This window comes from Monodon monoceros, unplaced genomic scaffold (assembly GCF_005190385.1).
Source record: "Monodon monoceros isolate NGI ecotype Baffin Bay Population unplaced genomic scaffold, NGI_Narwhal_1 Super_Scaffold_7, whole genome shotgun sequence".
Classification (NCBI taxonomy): domain Eukaryota; kingdom Metazoa; phylum Chordata; class Mammalia; order Artiodactyla; family Monodontidae; genus Monodon; species Monodon monoceros.
Window position 1 is genome coordinate 104,866,621 of NW_021703784.1, and position 26,165 is coordinate 104,892,785.

Here is a 26,165-nt window from a genome sequence, read left to right on the forward strand (position 1 = left end):
ACTGAGAGGTTGGGATTAGCAGATGCGAACTATTATATAAAGGATGGATAAACAAGGTCCTACTGTATAACACAGGGAACTATATTTAATATCCTGTGATAAACCACAATGGAAAAGAATATGAAAAAGAATATATATATGTATGTGCATAACTGAATCACTTTGCTGTACAGCAGAAACTAACACAACATATAAATCAACTCTACTTGAATAAAATTTTTAAGAAAAGAAACACCATCTCCCCATGGCGTGTCCAGGGATGCAGACAGGGATGCCAGGCAGAGGAATGGGTGCCGGGGCGTTCGGGGCGTGTGACGCAGTCCCTCTCAGGACAGAGCAAGTGATGTTGGCCTGACATGTGTATCAGACCTGGGCCCTCTCACACCTGTCTGTTGGGATTAAGTTTAAGGAGGCCCAAGTTGCCCAAAGGGGGACGAGGAGCCTCTGGATTACCTCTGAATCCCACAAGGTGGAATGTTTCAGAAAGGGGCAGGGCTGCCAAGGCTTCCCACCCTCCACCGACCATGCCGCCCCCGAGGTGTATGTCGCGCGTTAGCGTGTTGGTGGCGGGGAGTGGTAGAGTCTGCAGGGTCACTTGGAGGGCAGGGGTGTCCACGGGGCCATGTCCACAGTCATTTTCCGTGGCTGCTGCAGACAAGACAGGCCCAGGGAGAGCTGCCCTTGGGCTGCGGCTGCAGAAGAAGGGCCCCAATCAGCACAAGGGGCCCGTGGACCAGCCTCGTACCCCATCCTTGGGATCCCGTATCCGATTTCTGATGCCGTGTGCCCCAAGTCTGTGTGGGGACCTCAGTGTTTTCTGAAGCAATCGCTCCGTGAACACACGAGGGAAAAATAATAAACGAACTCCGCAAACCAGCTCGAGGGCCCCCTGCGCTGTCAGGCGTTTGTGCTACCACAGTACGGGGGCGGAGTGAGGGGCATAAATGCAAAATTTTCTGTGTTTTCCTTAACAAGCTGGTTCACAGATCTCCCCGCGCCCCCTGCCAACTGATGACAACTTCGGAAGGCGACACAGCACACAGCCGTGCTCACGACAAACCCCCGATGGGCCTGCTCTACATTCCAGCGTCCTGGCGGCTGGCATTTCCTCCATGCGTTGGATTCAATATTACTTTGAATCCATTTCGTGACTGTGAAACAGCTCTGATTAGCGGAACCGCTCCCTCTAAAAACATCCAGGGAGAATTAGCACTGGAAGGCGACTGTGTACCTGCCATCCAGGTGGAAGGAATAAATATAAAAGATGAACAGAAGCGTAAATATTTAGAGCACATGGGAACCAGCACCCCTTCCCTTCATCCCTGACTGCGCTCTTGACAGACAGGTAAATTGCACTATTTTTCCCATCCATGGCTATGGAACCACAGCAAAATTACAGACATCGGCTTGCTACGTAGGCAGACAGGTGATAATTCATAATATAATAAAAATGCCAACGGTAAAAAAGAAAAAGGGACAATTTGCATCCAACCAAACACCTTGAATTTTATTTCCAACAGTCTGCGATAGGAACACCTCATACAACAGAAAGTTGACGTGTTTGTTTTGGTGAATTACAAGGAAAGGTGAAGTCAGCAAGTCGGTGACTCCCTGCAGTTGTAAAGCCATGTGGCAGCTGTTCCTTCCAGCAGAACCGGGCGACTGGCCAGCATCAGCCCCCACATGAGACCCTCTCTGCCAGGTGTACCCCTGGTCGATACAATAGCCATGAGCTCTGGACACCAGGTTCCTAATCGGGTTCCCTCAACACGGCCCCTTTGGGATCAGTCTCATAAAACCATCCCCTGGTGAAAGCGTGGTTAACACCCAGTGTCACCACCCTAGAAAATTCCTGGTTTGGCTACACGATTTGTTTCATTTGAAACACATACATACATATTTATTTTCACATTACGATCACTTTACCTACAGTCACTCTCACCCAGCTCCTTCTTACCAGGAAGCCGTCTCTACGAGCCTCGGTATATTCGGCCCTACATTGAGACCAGATCCTAACTCATTCCATCCAGCTATCTCCACCCACTTGGCCCCGGGCTCAGTGGACGGGAGAGACCCAGGCTTCTGCCGAGAGAACCCAGGACCCACCCAGCCTGCTCCACCCAGGGAAGCCACATTCCACACCCGGATGCCGGCAAGTCCTGCTGCAAAGAGCTGGTTCAGCAGCCTCAGGGCTGCAGATAAAACTGTCTCGGGGAACAGAGACACCAGCACGTAAGAACATGGAATTCAGTGCCCGTTCCTCCCATTTCCTGGGATCCTCGGACACGCGACCACGTCCAACTCAGACCCTTGGGCCAGGGCGGGAGCCCCGCTGACCTGACGGCCGGTCCACTGCTCAGGGCCATGGTTTAGGGGGGATCACGGGGAATGCTGCAACCCGAGAAGCTTCCCTACCCCAAGGAAGCTCCCCGAGGCTTCATCAGGCCAAGTCGTCTCCTTCCGACCCCCTGGCGCCCAACCTTGGACTCAGTGCGACACACTAACGTCATCAATTTTTTGTTTTTAAACACTTTGGCGAAGATGTAATTCACACGCCATACAACTCATCCACTGGAGGGCACGATACCGTGGGTTCTCCTATAATCATTAAGTTGGGTAGAGCATCACCTCTATCCATATTAAAACAACTTTCATTACCTCAGAAAGAAACCCGCAATTCTCAGCCATCCCCTCCCAACCCCTCACCCCCACCACCTTTGGCAACGGCTCATGACTTCCTGTTTCTATAGATTTGCCTGCTTGGGGCATTCCACATAAAATGCAACCACACAGTCATTCAATTCTCTTTCTTTCTTCTCTTTGAATTCTCTTCTGCAAAAAGCCTTGCCCTTGGCCAAAGTTACCTCTGACCATGGTTCCTTAAGTCCTACATCTGAATCTACGAGACAGCAACACACCTGAACCCCCCAGCTTACTGTCCACCTCGAAAATGTTGTTGTCATGTCCTCAGCTTTCACTGAGGTCAAACAGTTTTTGAAAACTATTTGGGTTTTTCTTTTTTTTGGCAAAACCACAACTGAAAACACTATGTGAAAACATTCCTCCTAGGCTAGAGTGCTAAGAAAAATCTGCTCTCCAGAGGAACTAATTTAATATCAGACAAGAGAACGCTGTTATTCCATCTTTCCCTTTTCTCCCTGGCTGCCAGGAAGCTCAGAGATAAATACCACACGTGGCTGCAAAAATGTGCCCTCAGCCCACGGGTTGGTCGTAGCCTAATGATTTTAGCCTAATGATTAAAGCAGAGTTTTACCCATGGGGCCTGCAGCAGAATCATTTGGTTATCAGGCAAACAAGGCAGATTCCTACTGAATTGGATTTCCTTTGGAGGAGGTCTTAGAATCTGCAATTTCAACAAGATGCCCAAGAAATCTTGTTCCTCAGGCCAGGCTCTAAAGTCAAAGCAAAATGACATGGCCCTTTTGCTAGGACTGAGACGACCCATTTGGGGAAACAAACCCAGTTCTTGCTATTCCTCGATCGTCCTCACCCTTGAGGGGGAGCGTCGGTGAGCAGCCCAGGTGCTGTTTGCAGGGCCTGACACATGCCGCATGAAGGGGCTCTTACTGCCGAGATGATGACACGGTCCTTGGCTGAGCTACTCGGAAGGATCTACGGGATGGGCCCAATGATCACCACCCCTTTCCCTAGACTCACGGCCTCCACCTCATTCCTCAGAGCAACCCAGCAGCTCCTGTCAACACTCCGGTCCGCCTGGACCCGTGCACCCTCCTCAACATCACACACCCCGCCCGGGGCTCTGGAAGCCCGAGGACGTTCCTGTACCAGCTTTTGTGGTCCCACTGCTCACCGACCCTGACGCTGGGAGATGCTTCCCCCCACCACCTGCCTCGTTGGGTAACCAGGTCTAAAGTGGTGGGAGAGGGCGGAGGGAGAGGAGTGGGTAACCCAGGGCCACCGAGCTTATCCCTCCAATGGCACCGAGATGCCCGAGGGTGCAGCTGCATCCTGCCCTGCACAGGGGCCTGCAGTGGGTCACAAAGAGCATGCAAAGGTGGAGACAGGGGAGCCCCCCGGGAGGTGGGGTCTCCCAACAGCCGAGGGGACGGGCACCAGGAAGGGTGGTGCACAGAGCAGAGGCGGGAACCTAGAGGCTGGGACGGGACCGTCCGGCACGGGGAATGCACCCAAGGACAGTGTGGAACCGTGTGCTGCCCCTCGGGCCTCGCTCCCTCTGCCCTGATGAGAGGTGAAGATACTGGGGCAGCCGGAGCAGAATTTACCCACCCAGAAAGGCCATAGGCAGGAGGCGTGTGGGCTGGCCTCCAGGTGCCCACCTTCACCTCCAGGCCTAGGAAGAAGGCTGAAGCACTCAAGGTGTACATTCGTGCAGGGAAACTCTGAATGTGTGAAATACTCAGGGCACTTCCATGGGGGCCCAGCAATGTGCAGCCGGCGTGGGGACGCCGGCCAGCATGTCCCCAGCCCGGCTGAGAGGGGAGATGCTCGCGGCCCGCAGGAAGCAGCTTGCAGGAGCTGCGTTCAGAGCAGGCTACACCTCTCCTGGCGGCTTATCTGGGGGCACGTCCTGCAGAGAGTGACAGGGTGAGGGCAGTCCTGCCTACGCCAGCTCCAAGGCCCCTCCCCAAGGTTTCAGCTGGGCCGCGGTGACCTGGGGAAAGGCCGTCACGTCTTCCCGCGGTGACCGGCCTGCCATCAAGGTAACCCCGGCGGAAACCTGAGCCCTGGCCACACGCGAGGCCCACACTTCTCCTCCTTCTCACCGAAAAGTGACCCTGTTCCCCAACCAAATCCAGATCCACGTGCTGTATGAGCGTCCCGGGGCTGCCATAACAAAGTGTCACACGCCGGGCAGCTCAGAGCAACACAAATGTATTCTCTCCCCATCCTGGAGGCCGAAAGTCTGGAATCAGGTTCACTGGACTGAAACCTGGGCGTCGCAGGCCTAGTGCCCTCCGGAGGCTCCAGGGGAGGGTCCTTCCTGCCTCTTCTGGCTTCCAGGGCTCCAGGTGTCCTGGGGCTCTTGGCTGCATCACCCCAGTCCCTGCCTTTGTCATCACGGGGTCTCCTCTGTGTTCACATCTCCCTCTGTCTCCCTCTTGTAAAGGCTCCTTGATGGTGTTAGGGGCCCAACTAGATCATCCAGGGTAACGCCCCATCTCAGGACCCTTAACTTGATCACATCTGCAAGCTGTACTGTACACGGTGACACATGTGGTCCTGGGATGAGGACTTGATACCTTTAGGGCCATTTCCAACGGCCCCACACAGCGACCCTTCGCTCCTCCTGGAGATTCCTGGGTCCCTCTGGGGAGATAACAGTGATTGAGGGCCACCTCCTTCACACAAGCTCAGAGAGGTACCATCACCCTCGCCTGGGCCTACACAGGGACTGCCCCGGGGAGGGGACAGTCACCTGCTCCCCATTTACTGACTGCATACCAGACCCAGGTTGGGGCTCTGGGTGGAGAGCAAGGCTACTGTGGTTCTGTCCCGCAGACGACACGCAGACGGGGAGAGCAGACGCCCCGCCCTTTGGAGCCAGACATCTGGAGACAGTGGCCCCCATTCGATGTCCACACCCCTCGCCTACCATCACTCCCCGGCTCACTGCAATCTGAGATGTGGGGGGCTGCGGGGGACCCCTCTGGAAGCAGCGTCCATGCGGTTTGTACAGCATCGCCCCCACTTCGTGGTGAAGCTGCTGGACATGCCCGGGGCCCACGACCTCTTACATACACAGCTAATCCCTCCCGTAATGCCCTGGGCGACACCGGCCCGGGCCTCCCTCTGGCTGCCTGGACCTAACAGCCCCCAAGGCCCAGATCCAAGCCCAAGGAAGCCCATTGCCTACATCTCTGGAATTCCCTATCAAAGGGGAAGTAGGATGAACAGCATAAGCGGCAGCCCATAGGGTCCTGACTTGGTCCGTCATAAGCCTTCCTCTGGGGGGGTCACTGGTTAGGGGCAGTCCCTAAACGCCACATCAACCTGCTCCCAGGAGGAAGGAGCCCCCTGTCCGGAGCCCACCTCCTACGCAGATGTCACAAGAAGAAGCCACACAACTTAACCAAGACATAGAGGCCTTCAGACCAGGAGGACGCCACGGGCCTGCAGGCTGAGCGCTCACGGCCCCGGGGTTGTGGACGGAGAGCATCTCTCAGCATCTGATCTGCTTGTCAGCGCTGGATGCGCCGAGATCACTTAGAACAGGGGTCAGCAAACTCTGTGTAAAGGGCCAGCCTGTAGATATTCTCAGCTCTGAGATCACACGGCCTCTGTCACAGCCACTCAGCTCGGCCTCTGTAGCATGAAAGCAGCCAGAGATAATACAAGAAGGAACAAGCATGGCTGCGTGACAATAAAACTTTACTTACAAAAGGCAACCCACGGAGTGGGAGGAAAGATTTGCAAATCACATATGTGGCAAGGGATAAAAATCCAGAATATATAAAGAGCTTCTACAATTGAATAACAAAAATCAAGCAACCCAATTCAAAAATGGACAGAGGCCTTGAATAGACATTTCTCCAAAGAAGACATACAAATGGCCAAGAAGGACATGAAAAGATGCTCAGCATGACTGATCACTGTGGAAATGAAAACCAAAACTGCAGCGAGATACTGCTTCACAGCCACTAGCATGACTACCATCAAAAAGACAGGAAAAACTCATTGGTGAGGATGTGGAGAAACTGGAACACTTGGCATTGCTGGTGGGAGTGCAAAATGATGCAGCCACTGTGGAAAACAGTATGGTGACTCCTCAGAAAGTTACATGTACAATTACCATGTGACACAGCAATTCCACTTCTGGGTATATCCCTCAAAGAACTGTTTTTTTTGTTTGTTTGTTTGTTTGTTTTTTGCAGTACGCGGGCCTCTCACTGTTGTGGCCTCTCCCGTTGCGGAGCACAGGCTCCGGACGCACAGGCTCAGCGGCCATGGCTCACGGGCCCAGCCGCTCCACGGCACGTGGTATCTTCCCGGACCGGGGCACGATCCCGCGTCCCCTGCATCGGCAGGCGGACTCTCAACCACTGCGCCACCAGGGAAGCCCAAGAACTGGTATTTTTACACCCATTTCCGGAGCAGCATTAATCACAACAGTCGAAGGTGGAAAGAAACAACCTAAATGTCTGTTGACAGTCGATGGATACACAAAGTTTGATCTCCATACACTGGAAGATTATTTGACCTTAAAAAAGAAGAAAATTCCTGACAGAGGCTACAACATGGATGAACCTTCAGGGTAGTATGTTCAGAGAAAAAAGTCAGACCCAAGAGGACAAATCCTGTAGGATTCCACTCATCGGAGGCCCGCAGAGTCATCAAATCCATAGAGACAGAAAGTAGGATGCTGGGGCCAGGGGTGGGGGACGGGAGGGGGAGCGAGTGTTGAATGGGGCCAGGGTGTCAGCTTGGGAAGGTGGGAGGTTCCGGAGGTGGAAGATGTGATGGTTGCACAACGATGTGAATGTACTTAATGCCCCTGAGCCGTCCACTCAGAAACGGTTAGGATGGTAAAAATTTATGCCACGTGTATTTTATCACAATTTAAAAAAACTGGATTTACAAAAACAGATGACGGTAGGATTTGGTCCGTGAGCCATAGTCTGCCAAGCCCTGATTTAGGACCACACACTAGGCACCCAGTTTTGGAGAGAATTACTTGAATCTCATCACCGAAGACAGAGTCTTCACCCAAACCTGTTGGATGTGTCACGTCACCGCCAGGAAAGTCACCTGGAACCTCAGAAATCCTCTGGCACCCTAGGGGGGGGGGGGTGTGTGATTATACCCACAAGTGGAAAAAGTAATTTGAGGCAGTAATAAAGACCACTTCACAAAAACTGAATCTTTGAATTCATTCCATCCGTGATTCATTGAATCACAGGTGAGAATACACAACACTGTACCTTAATTCTGTTACTCTGAAGTGGAACCCTTCTGCCACTCGTCACGTGACATCTGGCTACTCACTAAATTACCACGCAAGGGTAACGTCCCATTTTTTCTGAGTGGCAGCAGGAGCGGATCACTCCGAAAGGTCTGAAACCCAGAATCCACACGGGTTTATTAAGTGATGAATGTTTCACCTGTAAGGTGATGCTTCAGCCAGGGCAGGGGGGCGGTGAGGCGCCCACACAGGGGGCATCCGTGATGAATGGAGGCCCCAGGACACCCGGAGGCCGCTGAGGGGCAGGACTGCTTTGTGGGACACCTGAGGATGCAGGAGAAGCAGCTGAGAGGGAGATGAAGAGCCCAGATGAACCTGAAGTTGATGGAGAATTCTGCCTCAGCTACGCCCACACCCAGGACGCAGCACCTCCTGGGCTCAAGAAGATCCAAGCCCGAGAGATGGAAACCTTCCCCGTCCACAGCACAAGGGCCACCATCCTTCCTCCAGCCGAAAGACCTAATCTCCCAATGAACACCTGGTCCCCTGGCCTGGAGACAGCCCGCTGTGTGGGCGAAAAGCGCCCTGGCCGGCAAACCAAGATTACAACACGTCCATCCTGGCCTGAAAGGGCCGTCCGGTCCAGCTTGAAAACCTCTTCTCTTTCCCCTTGTACATCAATGACCATGGTCACAGGGACAGATCCTGAAATCAAATGCTCCCACTGCTTGGGGCCGATGGTAAGTATAACAGTTCTCTAAGAAGAGGCTGGAGGCCCAGCCCGGGCAGCACCCTACCTCAGATGCCGGAATGGTGACAAGCAAACGCTCAGATCCAATGGTCAAGTGTCCTTTCTCAGGAAGAAACCTGGAGGAGGTCAGAGGGCCTTGGTGCAAACCCAGGCTCAGAGAGGTTCGACCTCGTCATGAGCCAACAAGCCCCCCATCCGGCCTGAGGCGGACGACCCACAAGTGCAGAAACACGCTGCACGGGGGCTTACTGCTCTGCCACCAGCTGCCGCCATAATGAATGATATGTAAGTCCCAAGTCCCGAACCCAAGGACGTCAAAGGCAGGCCTTATGGACAACGCTGTATGTACGGTTCAGCCTAGTGCGGGACCTTCCCTCAAACCTGGACACCCTCCTTCTCTGAGGCTGCTCTGCCTCTAGAAGAAAGGGCTGCCACATCCTCCACTAGAGTCACGCATCTCGTGTGCATCCATCTGTCACCTCTCCACTGAGCCACAGTGAGTGAGCAGGTACTGTGGGGTTCAGAGCCAGGGGGTTCCCGACGAGGGGCCAGCATCCAGCATCGGGGAGGAACAGAGGACAAGGGGACTATAGGCTCTGCCCACTCAGCAGAGACAGCGGGGGCTGGTCCTCCATGGGGCCCCATCACCACCGCTCGCCAGGTGAGTGCCCGTGTATGCCCGGGGGAGGGCAAGAGCAGAGGCCAGAGAAGCTCAGAGCACTTGGAGGGAATCATGACCACACGGAAAGGCTTCAACAAGGACAGTGAGAGCGTCTGAACTGGATTTCAGGCAGGACTGCAGAGCTGGGAAGCTGGGGGTAGGAAACCAGTTAGGAGGCAACCCCCAAAAGCAGTGGAGACCAGGACCAGGGCAGGGGCAGTGGCTCCGACATTCCGCTCCTGCCCGCTGTATTTGTAAGTCCGGGACATGCACTCTCAATGCATGGAAGGTGAGACGGATCTTAGTGTTTTTAAGTAGGAGGCACAGATATACAAGCAGAACATGAACAGATATATAGCCTTTCCATAGTATTAAAATTTCACTGGGGTGGACAATTTGGAAAAACGGTCCAAAATGTCTCCATGGATAGGCAATGATATTTTTTTATAAAGCCTGAGAAACAGTGTCCAACGGGGAGTAGACCTCACAGACCTGCCTTTCTGGTCCCCAGTACGCGGAGCCAGGCTGGGCGGCCGGGTGTCGCACCAGAAAGAGCCCAGGCTGTGCACAGCCAGGGCTGGATGGAGCCTCTCAGGACCAAGTAGTCCATGAGCAGTGTGTCTAACTGCTGGGAGCCTGTCCCCTCACCTGAGAATGGCAATCATTTCCCTTTCTTCATGAGGTCAGTCATGGTAAAAGCCCAGCCTTTAGGCAACGTTCAGCAAATGCCAAGTTTAAGCACATATTACAGATGAAACGATGCCAGTGGAGTACATATAACAAGCTCTGGGCACCAGACTCTGAGCACAGGGCATATCTCGGCTCTGCGGAACCACAGGCTGTGGGCTTCCCTCCGTGGTCCCTGTGCCGGACACAGACAGGTGTCCCCTGATCCAAGCAAAAATGGAGGTGGGGCACCTGTAACACTTCCCCCATCAACCACTCTCAGCCACATTGGCTGAGTCCAGCCTGGACGTCTCAGAGCACAGACAAGGAGCCAGACCTGGAGCCTCAGCCACAGTCCCAATAATTCCCCCAAGGTCACATTAGCCAGGCACCAAGGGGCAGGCTTGTCCCCCCAGCGCCAAGGGCAACTCCACCCACCCTCTCCCCACCCTGACACAAGCACCTGGGCCCTGACTGCGAGAAACTGGCCATCCTCTGGCCGCAGTGCCAAAGGGATGAGGCGAACCACACCATGGCAATGGAGATAGGCTCGCAGATGACAAGGACAAGAAGAAGATGTTCTAACTCACCAGAGGTGCTGTCAGACTGGGCCCCGCAGAAAGGTCTCTTGGAACAGGAACCGTCTGCACTCCAGTGGGTCAAGGCATGGAGACAGGAGAGATTTCCAGAGCTGCAAGAGACAACCAGGTCATGGTCCGATAGCGCACGGGTCCCCATCAGCCCGTGGCCTGTTAGGAACCGGGCTGCACAGCAGGAAGTGAGCGGCAGGCAAGTGAGTGAAGCTTCACCTGTATTTACAGCCACCCCCCCATCGCTCACATTACTGCCTGAACCATCACCCCCACCCACCCACCCGTGGAAAAACTGTCTGATACGAAGCCAGTCCCTGGTGCCAGAAAGGTTGGGGACCGCTGAGATGGAGGCCCCAAGAGGCAGAGGTTAAAACTTCAAGTGCATCCTGATATCTCTGAGCTGAAAACCAGGGGCTGCACTTCTGCTTCCGGAAAGATGGAGTAGACGCAATTTTCCCTACTCCTCCCAAGAAGAGCCACGAAAAACCCAGTATGTCGTACAGGAAACAAACATAAGATTCTGAGAGGTAGAGAGAAGGCAGCATGGGCCGGGACCAGGGACCCAGGGAACAGCACGGTGGTCGGTTCTCCGGGCTGGAGAACCTCATATCCCAGACTGGGAGATAAGAAGTCAGAAACCCAGAAACACCAGTAGAAGCAGAAAAAAAAGCCGCGGCGAATGACTATTCTCTCCAGCCAAAACGCCAGGAAAATGGCAGATGAAAAGGACTACGTTTAGATAATAACTGCTCTATTCCACCCAGATATCACAGGAAAACTGTGGCCTCCACCCTGACTCATAGCAGCAGAGGCCGAGGTGGGAGCCTGGGCTTCTCCTTGTGCGGCTGCCGTGAGGCACCCAAACCTCCACTGGGGGGGATCAAATAAACTGAGGTGCAGAGCTGGGACTTTCTTCCCTACCGAGCTGTAACAAATCATCCTCTGGTTCCATTCGGGGAGCCTGGATTTCCACACGCCTCCCTCACACCCCCACCTCACCCCGCTGGACTGGGGTCAGAAGAGGGCTAACGGAGAGTCAGGACTTTCCCCATCACCAGCAAGAATGAGGCCAACCCCCACCACGGTATCAGTGGAGACCACGTGGGGAGCAGGTCCCCTCCCCCACCAGCAATAACAGGAGCCTCCCCACTTGGGTATCAATAGAGGTCAACTGAGGAAGCTGGACATCTACCTCCATCTGGCAGGAACACTTCCCTTGTGAGAGTGATGTCAAAACAAGCCAGCTAAAACAGAAGAATTCCATGAAATGTTTAAAGAACAAACATCAATTCTACACAGTATCTTCCACAAAATAGAATCCAATCCATTTTGCGGAACAAATATGACCCTGATACTAAAACCATATAAAGAGAGTACAAAAAAGAAAACCACAGGTGAATATCTCTCATAAATATAGACATAAAAAATCCTTAATAAAATATTATCAAATAGAATTAAGCATTATGTGAAAAGAATTCTATATCATGACAAGTAGAGTTTATTTCTGGAATGCTAGGCTGATTCAATATTTTTTTTAAAAATCAATTTATAGGGACTTCCCTGGTGGTCCAGTGGTTAAGAATCTGCCTTCCAATGCAGGGGACGCAGGTTCAATCCCTGGTCGGGGAACTAAGATCCCACGTGCCGCGGGGCAACTAAGCCCGCGTGCTGCAACTACTGGGCCTGTGCACTCTAGAGCCCGCGTGCCGCAACAAAAGACCCCACATGCCACAACGAAGATCCCGTGTGCCGCAAATAAGACACGATGCAGCCACATACGTACATACATAAACATTTTTTAAATAAATTAAAAAATAAAAATAAATGTATGTAATACACTATACCAACAGGCTAAAGAAGGAAAATCACACGGTCATAGCAATCAACGCAGAGAAAGTATTTGACAAAATTCAACATCCATCTGTGACAACATCTCTCCCAAAAATAGGAAGAGGGGAAATTCTTCAACTTGATCAAGAGCATTTGCAAAACTTCATCTCATCAGCTAACATTATTCCAAACAGGGAAAGACTAAATGCTTTCCTTTTGTGATAAGGAACACGGCAAGGATGTCCGCTCTCATCATTCTCATTCAACATAGCGGTAGACGTTCTAGCTAGCACAAAAGGCAAGAAAAGGAAATGAAAAGCATACAGATTGGGAAGATAGAAATAAAACTGTCCCCATTTGTAGATGACGTGATTGTAGAAAATCCCAAGGAATCGCCAAAACAACACCTCCTAGAAATAATACATGAGTTGTGAACAAGGTCACAAGATGCATGATTGACATATAAAAGTCAACTGTATCCCCACATACTAGCAATGAGCATGTGGCCACCAAAATTTATAATCCAATACCATTTACAACTGCTCAAAAAATAAAATATTTAGATGTGAATCTAACAAAACATGTACAAGACTTGTACACTGAAGTCTACACGAATCGGTGAAAGAAATCAAAGAATATCTAAAGAAGTGGAGAGACATACCCTGATCGTGGAACACAGTCAAGATGTCAACTCTTCCCAAATTGGGAAGAGTTGGGTGGGACACAATCCCAGCAAGATTTTTTTTTGTGTATATAGACAATATTATTCTGAAATTTACATGGGAAAACAAAGGAACCAGAATAACTAAAACGAATTTGGAAAAGAATAAAGTGAGGGCAATCAGTTTACGCAATGTCAAGACATACACGGCCAGAGTAATCAAGGCTGTGTGGTTATGGAGGACAGATAGGGACACAGTTCAACAGAACTCAACAGAGAGCCCAGAAACAGACCCACACAAATACACCCAGCTGATTTTTCTTTATAACTTTATTTATATTTGTATTTATTTATTTTTGGCAGCCTTGGGTCTTCGCTGCTGCCCGCGTGCTTTCTCTAGTTGCAGCAAGCGGGGGCTACTCTTCTTTGCAGTGCGTGGGCTTCTCTTGTTGCAGAGCACGGGCTCTAGGTGCATGGGCTTCAGTAGTTGTGGCTCGCAGGCTCAGTAGTTCTGACTCACGGGCTCTAGAGAACAGGCTCAGTAGTTGCGGCGTACGGGCTTAGTTGCTCCGCGGCATGTGGGATCTTCCCGGACCAGGGATCGAACCCGTGTCCCCTGCATTGACAGGTGGGCTCTTAACCCCTGCACCACCAGGGACGTCCCCCAATTGATTTTTGACAAAGGCATAAAAGCAACTCAATGGAGGAAGGATGGCCCCCTTCAACAAAGGGCATTGGAGCAACTGGACATTGATAGACAAAATAACAGCCATCAGCGTGAGCCTTACACAATGACCCAGCAATTCCTCTCCTCGGCATATATCCATACAAAACTCTAATTCGAAAAGATACATGCACCCCAATGTTCACTGCAGCATTATTTACAATAGCCAGGACATGTCCATCAACAGACGAATGGATAAAGATATGGTACATATATACAATGGAATATTACTCAGCCATAAAAAAGAATGAAATAATGCCATTTGCAGCAACATGCATGGACCTAGAGATTATCTTACTAAGTGAAGTAAGTCAAAGACAAATACCATATGATATCGCTTACATGTGGAATCTAAAATATGACACAAATGAACATATCTACGAAACAGAAACAGACTCACAGACATAGAAAACAAACTATGGTTACCAAAGGGGGAAGGGGTGGGGGAAGAGATAAATTAGGAGTTTAGGATTAACAGATACACTACTATATACAAAATAGATAAACAACGAAGGCATACTGTATAATGCAGAGAACTGTATTCAATGTTTTGTAATAACCTATAATGGAAAAGGATCTGAAAAAGAATAGATAAATATCTATATATGTATAACTAAATCACTTTGCTGTATACCTGAAACTAACAGAACATTGTAAATCAACCATAGTTCAATTTTTAAAAAATCAACTCAAAACGGATCATGGACTTAAATGTAAAATGTAAAACTTTGGAAAAAAACTTCTCGCAGGAGAAAATCTTCAGGATCTAGGGTTAGGAATGCCAAAAGGATGTCAAAAGCACAATCCACACACAGAAAAAAAATCAATAAATTGGATCTCATCAAAATTAAAACCTTTTGTTCTGTGAAGAAGAAGATAAAAATACAAATCACAGACTGGGAGAAAATGTTTGCAAACCACACGTCTAACAGAGGACTAGTGTTCAGAATATAAAAAACTCTCAAAACTTAACAGGATAAAAACCAAACCATCCAATTAAAACAGGGACAAAAGACATGCAGACATTTTACAAAGGGGGATAGCGAGATGACAAAAGAGCACATGAAAAGATGTTCAAAACATCATTAGCCATAATGCCTTTTAAAGTGCAATGAAACATCAAGAAATTATAAATCTTTTAATTAAATGCTTCTTCAGTGTATCTTAAAAAAAAACACACACACACATCATTAGCCACTAAAGCAATGCAAATTAAAACCTCAGGGACATACCCCCACACCAGAGTGGCTAAAGTAGAAAACAGTAAAATTCTGTGAGAAAATGGGCAAACTCTCACATTACTGGTGGGAATACAAAATGGGACAGCCATTAGGAAAACCCTGTAGCTGTTTCTTAAAAATCTAAACATGCAACTACCATACGACCCAGAAATTGCACCCGTAGGCATTTATCCCAGAGAAATGAAGGCTCACGTTCACACAAAAACCTGAAAACTAATGTTTATAGCAGCTTTATTCGTAACAACCCCAAACTGCTAACAACCCAGGTGCCCCTCCAAGGGTGACGGGTTGGACAAACTGACGCATACACACCATGGAATCCTACCCTGCATAAGAAAGCAGGGACCACGGATACGCAACAATCTCTACGGAGTTTCGATGACAGAGAGAGAAGCCAACACCAGAAAGTCACTTACTGTGTGATTCCACTTCTGTATAATTACTGAAATAACAAAATTATAGAGATGGAAGACAGATGAGCGGTTGCCAGGGGTTGAAAAGCAAGTGAAGTAGGAGGGAGTCTGTGGGGCTAAAAAAGGGCAGCATGAGGGATCCGGGTGCGATGGAAACACTTGTACCTTGACCGTGTCACTGTCAATGTCCCTGTGCTGAGATGTTGTCCATTTAGTTCTGCAAGATACTAGTCATGGGGCAAACTGGGTAGAGGGTACAGGGCACAGCTCTGTATTATTTCTCAGAATTGCAATTATTTTAAAAATAGTTTCCGTTTATTTTAAAAAGTACCTTGTGGAAAATGAAACTAATGAAAAGAGGTTACAGAGAGTTGCCATGTGACCCAAGACGCATGATTCTACTCCGAGGCGTAGAGCTAAAACAGATAAAAACACATGCCCACACAAAACCCTGTATCCTAATCTTCACAGCAGCCCTCTTCCTAATAGCCAAACAGTGGAAGTAACCTAAATGTCCACCAACTGATGACTAGATAAATAAAATGCGGTCCATCCGTGCAATGGAATCTTATTCGGCCACAAAAAGACACGATGCACTGACACACGCTACCACGTGGATGAACCCTAAAAAGCACGATGCTATAAGTGAAAGAAGGCAGACACACAAGGACCTCACACATTGTACGGTTCCATTTACATAAACTGCTCCGAATAGGCACATCCACAGAGACAGAAAGCAGATGAGGGGTTGCCGGGGTCCGGGAAGAGGAGGGGGGATGGGGGGGCACTGCTAATGGGTACGGGGTTTGTTTTGGGGGGAACCAGAATGTCCCAAAACTGATTGTGGTGATGGCTGTACAATCCATGAATACACTAAAAATACACCGCCGTATACACTTTAAGTGTGTGGATCGCATGGTATGTGAAACATACCTCAAATTGTTGAAAAAAGCAAGCAGTGACTGGGTTCTAGGAAACTTTAAAAGCACCCACTTCAGAGCGATCCTCCCTGTCGCCCATGGAGAATCACTAAATTATTGAACTATTTTAAAATGTTAGCCGGCAGCGTTCTGCAGCTATTTTTAGCAGTGCCCATCCCATCATTCCTAAGGAGATGGAAATCGTAACTGTGAAGCATTCTGAAACAGCTCTGTAACCCCCAGGGTACGCCCCAGGCACAGAGTAGCACCGGTGTCCTGGGCTGGAAGTCAGGAGGCGCTGGCCTGTGCCCTGGACAGACCCAGCTGCCCCAGCCCCGCGGGCCCTTCTCTGGAAGACCAGGGCTCCCAGAATCAATCTGCCTGGTTCCTGCCCCGCTCTGCCATCACCCCCGACCGCGTGCCAGCTAATTCTGTGAAATGGGAATGCATGAAGACGCCACCTGGAGTCCTGAGGATTAACTGACCCACGCACAGGTGGCTCCCCTCCACGGGCACCCCAAAACAGAGGAAATGTCACCACACCCCTCTCATCCAGAAAGGCAGCGGGAATGGCCCCATACTGCAGGTCCTCCCCTTAGCGAGGAACCTGATTCTGCCAAAGGTGAAACAGCTGTTGCAACAAAAACTGGTACAGGAATGTTCCTAGCAGCATAGTTCACAGCGGTCAAAAAGTGATAACAGGGACGTCCCTGGGGGTCCAGTGGTAAGATTCCATGCTCCCAATGCAGGGGACACGGGTTTGATCCCTGGTCGGGAAACTAAGATCCAACGTAATAAAAAAAAAAAAAGTGGAAACAACCAAAGGTCCATCAACGGAAGAAAGGACTGACAAAATGCGCTCTATCCGTACAAGGCAGTATTATTCACCCATTAAAAGGGATGAAGCACTGACACAGGCTACAATGTGGACGAACCTTAAAAACATTCTGCTCAGTGAACGAAGCCGAGTGCAAAGGACCTCATGTCGTACGATCCACTTACATGAAATGTCCAGGGCAGGCAAATCCATAAAGACAGAAAGCAGACGGGTGGCTGCCAGGGGCTGGAAGGGACTGTCTGTGGGTTTCCTTTCGGGGTGATGAAAACTAGCCCTTTTTGTACTAAATGCCACTGAACTGTACAGTTTTCAATGGTTGACTTTACGCTCTGTGTATTTCACCTCAATAATAAAAAAGAGTCTCATTCTCGACAGCTCAGGAGGGTTCAGAATCCACTTTACAGAGCGAGGGAGGAAAAAACCCTGAAAACGAGGCAAAATGCCAACACTGTCAGGAATGAGGAGAAAAGGGAAAACTCTCTGATTCTCGGCTTTTGTCACAGCAACCTTCCGCAGCCCTCGGGGAGCGGCGGGAACACGTACACCACCTCCCCACCGTGCTGTCTACACCACTGCTGAAGTCATCTGATCTACCCATTCTCCCGATGAGAAAACCGAGGCCGAGGTCCCACAGCAGCTGAGCGGCCCAGCCGGGACCAGAGCCAGGGCCCGGCTCCTCCATCCTGCCTCTTTCTGCCTCCGGGAAATCGCTCCTCACCAAAGCAGGACCCGGTGGGAAGTCCCCGTGGCCCTTGACCCCCACGGAAGGCTCTTAACTCTCCTCTGTCCCGGCTCCATTACCAGAGAGGGCAAAAGTGCAGGTGGGAGTGAGCTTAGTAACAGCTCTCATGTAAAATTATTCAGAAACAAAGTTAAAATATTAATTACGCCTGCCAGCTGAACCACAGAGCCTGTGACCCCTAAAAGCGTGAAACCCCAGCTGGCCCCTCCACTGGTGCCCGCGATGATGGGTGATGATAATGACCAGCAGCTGGGGGAGCCTAGCTGCAGACGGGGCTGCACCAAACCCATACGGGGTGCGCGCCTCCCTGGACCTTCTGCCTGGGGACGTCCTCTCCCAATGACCCTAGACTTGGCCATCATGCTCGCTTCAAACAAACGGGCCAGGGCAAAGGGATGCATTCTCACCGTTCTTGGGAGCCCTGCAACTACTACCCAGTGACCAAGCCAGGCTGGCCCGTGGCGGGGTGAGAGATGGATGATGCAGTTACCCCCCGACCCCTGCCAACAACCAGCCCACCCGGGAGATGTGAGTGAGGCCTGCCCACCAGCTGACCACAGGTGAACTCAGGAATCATCGGAGTCCTACTCAAATGGTCCACTTTCCAAATTGCGAGGTAAATAAACCAGGGGTCGGCAAATTATTGGCCTGTGGGCCGAAGTCAGCCCACAGCTTGTTTCTCTAAATAACGTCTTATTGGGGCACAGCCATGCCCATTCACCTGACTGCTCTTGCTTTGTAGAGAGACTGTACAGCATAAAGCATGAAATATTTACTCTCTGGCCCTGAAATAAACAGTGGTCGTTTTACCCAAAGTTTTGGAGTGTTTTGTTCTGCAGGTTGTCAGCTGACACAAGCTCCATCTAATTGTTACTGATTAGGTGGGCGTTACCATCCCACACAGCTGAGGAGCAGGCAATGCCCGAGGCCACACAGGTGGTCCACGCAGGCGGCATCCGCAAAGCGGAACTGAACTCTGGTTTGTCCGACACCAAAGGCCCCGTCATCTTGCAGGCTTTTCAGAAAGGGCTCTCAACTGGATGACTAACTTAATAAATATTCCACCCCGACCTCCCAGGTCCTCTCCTCCCTCTTCAATAAAAGATGGCAGGATAAAATTTCAAATGAACAAGAGCACATCCGTGTCAGGAGCATCATCTGAGAGCCAAGAAGGTCCACTCGAAACAGCACCTTCCGCCCGGCCCAGCCCAGCCACCTGGGGCTCCTGCGGGGCAGTGGGCGGGGGAGCGCCCCTCGCTGAGAAACCCTCCGTGGGAACTTTCCGGACACACCAGGGAGCGGAGGAGCCCAGGTGGGCCCCCAAGGCTACCGATGACCCCAGCAGGGGCAACAGGTACCCTGGAGGACTGCCGGGTCCCCCCCACCCTGTCATCCGGAGCCCCTACATAAACCAGGTGCACTTACAGCTGAGGCCAGAGGCTCTGCAGAGACCAGACGGGGCGGGAATCCACAGCGGGGCCTGAACAGGCTGTCCCAACAGGACGGGGGAGCAAGTTGGCAGACTCCAACCTGTGCATGACGCGGGTCCAATCTGAACAGAGCAAGTACATACAGGTGTTGCCAACAATGACGATGAGCGCAGCTCAGGGTACACCAAGGCCCATCAGAGTGAGATAGGCGGGGACCTGGGACCCTTGGCTGCAGGGCTGCCGTGCTTGCACCTGGACAAACGTCTCCTCCAGCTACAAAATACAAAGAAACTAGAAGGGACTAAAGATAACTACATGCGTGTGCAATTGGGGCATATTCTGGACAACAAGATACAAACAGACCAAAAAGCCCAACTGCCGCTTCTGAAGAGCAGGGACCAAAAGCAGGGTACTGCGCATGCCCCCTGCACACAATACCACCACAAAGAGGTGGGCAAACCCCCTAAGCCACCCCTCCAGCTCGACCCCTAGACACACCCCTACCTGCCCCCCATATAAAGAACCAGCTTGCCTCCCATCCCCGCAGCGAGTGAGCAAGCAGGGGGCCCAGTAAAGCCTTGCTTGAATTTCTTGTCTGGCCTCGGATGAATTTCTGTTGATTAAGGAGGCCAAGAACCCTGGTCGGTAACAACAGTCTGGACTTTATGTAGATGATCTCATTTAATGCTCAAAGCCACTGGAGAGGTGTTATTACCCCATTTTCAGGATGAGAAAACTGAGGCCCAGAGAGGCCAGCTGGCTCACCCAAGGACACACAGCAGTCACGTGGCAGAGCTCAGGCACCACCTACTTGGAGGACACACAAGCATGGACCAAGGGTTGTGCAAACACTCCCCAAAGCTGCAAAGATCCTGGGGCAAGAGCAGAGATGTAAAACAACTGCAGCCCTGCCCCATCCTGGCCAGCGCTATACTCCCCATCTGGCCAAAATCCTCCAGGCCAAACACCCCCGACTACGGCCTTGAAGAAGGATGCTCTGGAACACTGCACACGCTCATCCCCGCCAGGACAAAGGCACCGCCCAGGTTCAGAAGCACATTTGAGAAGCTGACCCCGCCTACATCCTCCTCCCCCCTCCCAGAGGTCGGGGGAGGGGGCTATCCAAACTGAGTTACAGGGGCAGATTCCCTAGTAAGTGGTCAGTCAAGGCCACTGGGCACCAGGATGGACAGACACACGGGGAGAGAAGCTGGACAAAATCCTCACATCCCTCCAGCTCTGAGACTGGCCTGGTCAAAGCACAAAGGCACTTGCTGGGCTCAAAACCCCAGTCAATGCACCTCTCTGGGCCTCAGTTTCCCCTTCTGTAAAATGGACATAAAAATACTTCCCCCCAGGGATGGATTGTGAAGATGCCACGAGACCACAGGCATGAAAGTGCCTGGCACCGGTAGGCAATGAAACATATTCTGACAAAGTCTGGCGATAAAATGCAAATAATAATAACAATGAATCAAGCTACCCACAAGGATATAGGTAGCTATTATTTTCTTTTTCTTATTTTATCTTATTTTATTTTATGTGATGGCATTGTTAATAGAAAATATTTAACAGGAATTTATTTATTATGATGTAACCAAGTAAGCCTGGTAAAGAAATCATTTCTGCCTCACAACACGGAGCATCATGGAGCTGACTGGATGGTCTGTTACCTCGGAGGTATTTCCTGTCTTCTGGGAAAGCACCAACCCCACCACAGGCCACTGACCCCACAGCCAAGCACATGTTACATTCTGCTGGGGAATCTGCCGGGTGTCACAGGTGACTGCACAACCTGAAAGCCTTAGGACCACGTGGACACCCCAGCGGGGACCAGAAAACTGCCCATATGTCTAGGGGCAGCAATGAATGTTAAATAATAATAATATTATTCCCAGACACTTCCAGTAAGAATCCAGCTTTTTTGGAGAATAAACCCCAGAAGCTATTTCACTGGGCCTGGTCTGGGTAGAGAGTCTACACCAACCCACAGTGGCCTCGGGGTTTGGGGGAAGCTGCCCGGCCCTGGGGACCTGGGGTCCGGCAGGAAACCTACTGGGACCTGGTCAGGTCCCTTCTCCTTCCTGAGGCCCAGTGTTCTCCCAAAAGCTGGACCTGGGCCCCCCAGCACAAACATTCTAGAACCCTGATCAATCCTAAATTAGCTCTGGGGTCCCCTCCCACCCCAGTCTCTCTGAGAGGTGGGCCTGAGCTCCACCCTGGGGTAGAAGGCTGGGATGATAGAGGTTCTCACCTCTCTCCCTTTTCCTCCAGTGAAGATTCTTGGCTGCTAAACCCAGGAAGCACGTCTGCAGGAAGGGGGCTCCATCTGAGAACAAGACAGTGGGGCGACAAGGTAGAAGCAGGAGGGACTGGGTGGCGGGGGACAGGGGACAAGAAATAAGGAAGCCGATCCCAGCCCCCAGTAAGGGCTGCTACAAACCCGTGCTGGCAGCAATAGAATTCAAGCCACCAAATGCAATTTTCAATTTCCTAGTAGCCACGTTTCAAACAAGAAAAGAAAAACCCAGTTGAAATGAATACTTATATTTTACGGAACCCAATACATACAGAATAGCGTCCCTTCAACTTGTGGCACTAGCCACGTTTCAAGGGCTCGACAGCCACGTGTGGCTAGTGCCACCACACTGAATGGACAGAAGTGCTCGGTGGTAGCCTGGGTCCCGTGTCAAGGAAGCGTCTGTCTAGTCGCTGAAGATAAGACACCGGCTCAGCGCTTTGGCGTCACCCTGGTCTGGCTGAGCCCCTGGGTCCGGCATGTCTGAGCCTGACCTGCCCTGCCATGTGCTGGCAGGGAGCCCTGAGCTGACCCACCCCTCTGAACGGGCTCCTTTTCTCAACCACAGAATGAAATAATTTGCAACGTGGTTGTTTGCGGTCTAAAGGAGATCATACCGCCAAGTCTCAAAGCTCCTTTGAAAGGGATTGTAACACACATGGTGGACTTAGAGCCAGATCGATAGAAAACCAATCCCCAAATGAGCTTGGGAGCTGGATCTGTGACAGAGGGGGAGAGGCAAAGCCAGCAGGGGCGGGGGCAGGTCCTCCTGTGCTGAAACAGACAAATCACATCCCGGCCTGACACAAGGGCCAACTCCTGATGGCATAAAAATAATAAACGAATATAAAGCAAGCCATTAAAGTTATTAGAAGAGAATACAGCAGAACCTCTCATGACAACAGGGTAGGGATGACTCGGAACAGAGAAACCCTGAGGCACCACAAGGCACCAGGTAGTGAATGAGTGACATCTTGCAGAAGGGCATCCCCTCCCTGCTTCTCTCTCTGTCCCAACACCTTCCTCGGTCCTGCCCAAGACCTGGATGAACCCACAAAGGTGAGACCCAGTTCCCAGGCCTTTCCTCCTTGGGAGATGGGAACACAGGATATGGGAGGAATGTTGCTCCACAATTTCTCCAACAGACGGAGTCATTCCCGCTTTGTGGAGAGATTCAAGAAGAAAGATGGGCCTCTTTCTATGCGAAAGCAGCCTGGGTGAGGCGAGTGGGTGGGAGAGGTTCAGCTCTGCAATCCCAAGACCAGATGGGCCTCGGGCTGGTCACCGCTTCAAAACGTGCTTTCTGAAAGGAGGGGCTGGAATACCCACATTTATGGCAGCATCATTCACAACAGCCAAAAGGTGGAGGAAACCGAGTGTCCACGGACGGATGAAAAGATACACAAAATGTGGTCCATCCGCACAATGGAAGATTACTGAGCCTTAAAAAGGGAGGAAGTTCACAGACAGGCTACAACATGGATGAAACTTGAGGACATGATGCTCCGTGAAATAAGCCAGACACGAAAGGATAAATAATGTGTGATTTCATTTATACGAGGACCTACAGTCATCAGATTCATAGAGAGAGACAGTAGGGTGGTGGGGCCCGGGGCTGGGGGAGGGGGAGGGGGAGTGAGTGCCGAATGGGATGGGGACAGAGCGTCAGTTTGGGAAGACGGAAAGTTCTAGAGATGGATGGAGGTGAGGGTTGTATAACAATGTGAATGTGTAATGCCACTAGGCTGTACAGTTAAAGTGGTTAAAATGGTAAATTGCATGTTACATATACCTTAACACAACTTAAAAAATGTTAAGTGCAAATAAGTGTTTTCACATCAATTTCCATCAAATTCTTCACTTCTTATTTACTACTTCCCTCCCCTCCTTCAAGTCTTTGCTCAGGTGCCAGCTTCCTAGGGAGGCCCACCCTGACCACCCCTCCCCCCCAGCCCCCTAACCAAGCTCTCCTTCCCTCCTGGACCACAGAGGTGTCTCTTTGTTATCTCTCTTCTCATTATTTGTCTCCTCTGGCTAGAACTAATGCTAAGCCAGCAGAAGGAAGGAAATAATAAAAGTGAGGGTGAAAATTAATGAAAAAGAACATAGAAAAATAAAGAAAAATCAATGAGACCATAAGTTGGTTCTCTGAAAAGGTCAGTAAAATTGACAAACTTTTCACTACAACGATCAGGAAAAAAAAGCGGGAAATACTCAAATCACCAAACTCAGAAATGAAGGGGAGACACTTAGCAGCCTCACAGGAACAAAAGAGAGGATGAGGAAATGCTATGAACAACTGCATGACAATAAATTAGATGGTTAGAGGAAATCGATTTCAGTGAGATGCAAACCAACCACTGTGATTCAAGAAGAAACAGAAGATCTGAACATACCCAGGCCAAGCAGGGGGAGAGTTAACAAATTCAAAACTGCACAGAAAGACAAGCTCAGGCCCAGGGGGCCGCACTGGTGAATTCTACCAAACATTTAAAGAAGAATTAGTATCTCAGAAAGATACACGCTCCCCTATGTTCACAGCAGCAGTATTCACAATAGCCAAGACATGGATGAGCAACCTACATGTCCATCGACGGATGAATGGATGAAGAAGATGTGGTCCATATATACAATGGAATACTACTCCGCCATGAAAAAGAATGACATAATGCCATTTGCGTTTGGCATGGACCTAGAGATTACCATCCTAAGTGAAGTAAGTCAGACAAATACCACGTGATATCACCTACATGTGGAATCCGACACAAATGAACTTATCTACGAAACAGAAACAGACTCACAGACATAGAGAACAGGCTTGTGGTTGCCAAGGGGGAGGCTAGGTGGGAGAGGGATGGATTGGGAGTTTGGGGTTAGCAGATGTAAACTATTATATACAGAATGGATAAACAACAAGGTCCTACTGTATAGCACAAGGAACTATATTCAATATCCTGTGATAAACCATAATGGAAAATAATATTTAAAAAGAATGTATGTATATGGATAACTGAATCACTTTGCCGTATGGCAGAAATTAACACAACATTGTAAATCAACTATACTTCAATTTAAAAAAGAATTAATATCAATTCATCACCAACTTTTCCAAAAAATAGAAGAGAACCCTTCCCAACAATTTTTTGAGGCCGATATTACCATGATACCATCCCAAGAAAACTACAGACCCATAGCTCTTATGCACATACACACAAAAAGTTCAGCAAAATACTAGAAAACTGAATCCAGCAGCATATAAAAAGGCTTATAAACCATGACTAAGTGGGATTCATCCCAAGAGTGCAAAATCGGCTTCACATCAAAAAATCAATTAATGTAAGACACCGTATTAATAGAATAAAGGACCAAAAGCAGCTGATCATCTCAAGAGATGCAGAAAAAGCACTTGACACAATCCAGCAGCCCTTCAAGATATAAACACTCAACAAAGAAGACATGAGAACTTCTTGAACCTGATAAAGGGCAGCCACAAGAAACCCACCGCTAACATCACAACTAATGGTGAACGGCTGGATGCTTCCCCTCCCCCGAGATCAGGACCCAGACACGGATGCGCTCTCTCACCATTTCTATTCAACATTGTACTGATGGTTCTAGCCAGGGCAATTAGGCACGAAACAGAAGCATCCAGATTGGAAAGGAAGAAGTATGGAAAGTTCTCTCCTCCCTCCCGCTGGCTGCCCTGGTCCCCCCACCCCACCTCTGTCCACCGGTCCCTCTGCATGTGGACCCTGGTAGCAGAAAACAGCCTTCTTGCTTTACAATGTTGCCATGGCTCCCCACCTGTCACTGCCACACAATTTAGCTCCTGGTGACATCACACACACAAGTTACACCCCTAAGAGCAAAGTGCTAGCTGTGGATCAAACCAGCTCCCGCCTGGCTGAGCCCACATCCCACCACCCTAGCCTCTGCCACAAGCGGGCCTGTCCCATGGGGTGGGGACCACCTGATGACCTTCTGGGGTCCCCAACTAAACTTCACAGATGCATCCTGAATGACAAGAAAAGGGACACGTGTTAGAAACATCCACCCGACTACAGGGCAGAGCCAGCTTTCAGACCCACACCCTGTCCGTGTTGCCAGTCCCATGCTTCTTCAGGTGGTTCTCAATGTATGATCCAGGGAACCCTGGGGGGGGTTCCCCAAAGCCCTCTGAGGGGGTCTATGAAGTCAGACCATTTTCATAATAACACTAAGACGTTAGTTGTTATTTCACTCTCACCCTCTCCCAAGTGTACTTCAGAGTTTTCCAGAAGCTACACAACATGTGATGTTGCAACAGACTAAATGCAGAAGCAGATACAAAAATCCAGCCATCTTCTGTTAAACCAGACAGTAAAGAGATTTTGCAAAAATGTAAAACACTCTCTTCATTTTTTCTTGTTTTGAAAAATAGCTATTTTTCATAAAAATATTTTATTTACAATAACACATGTAGGTTTAGTATTGTCATTTTTAAATGCATTACT

General features: G+C 50.1%; 1 protein-coding gene across 1 annotated transcript in view; it reads right to left on the reverse strand.

Moving 5' to 3' along the window:
* Positions 1-26,165, reverse strand: part of SHANK2 (SH3 and multiple ankyrin repeat domains 2) — a 549,031-nt gene that overhangs the window by 513,780 nt on the left and 9,086 nt on the right. Inside the window, exon 2 of the mRNA XM_029207203.1 lies at positions 10,572-10,672. The gene's annotated coding sequence lies outside the window, so the exon portion shown is untranslated. The remainder of the gene's footprint in view (positions 1-10,571; positions 10,673-26,165) is intronic.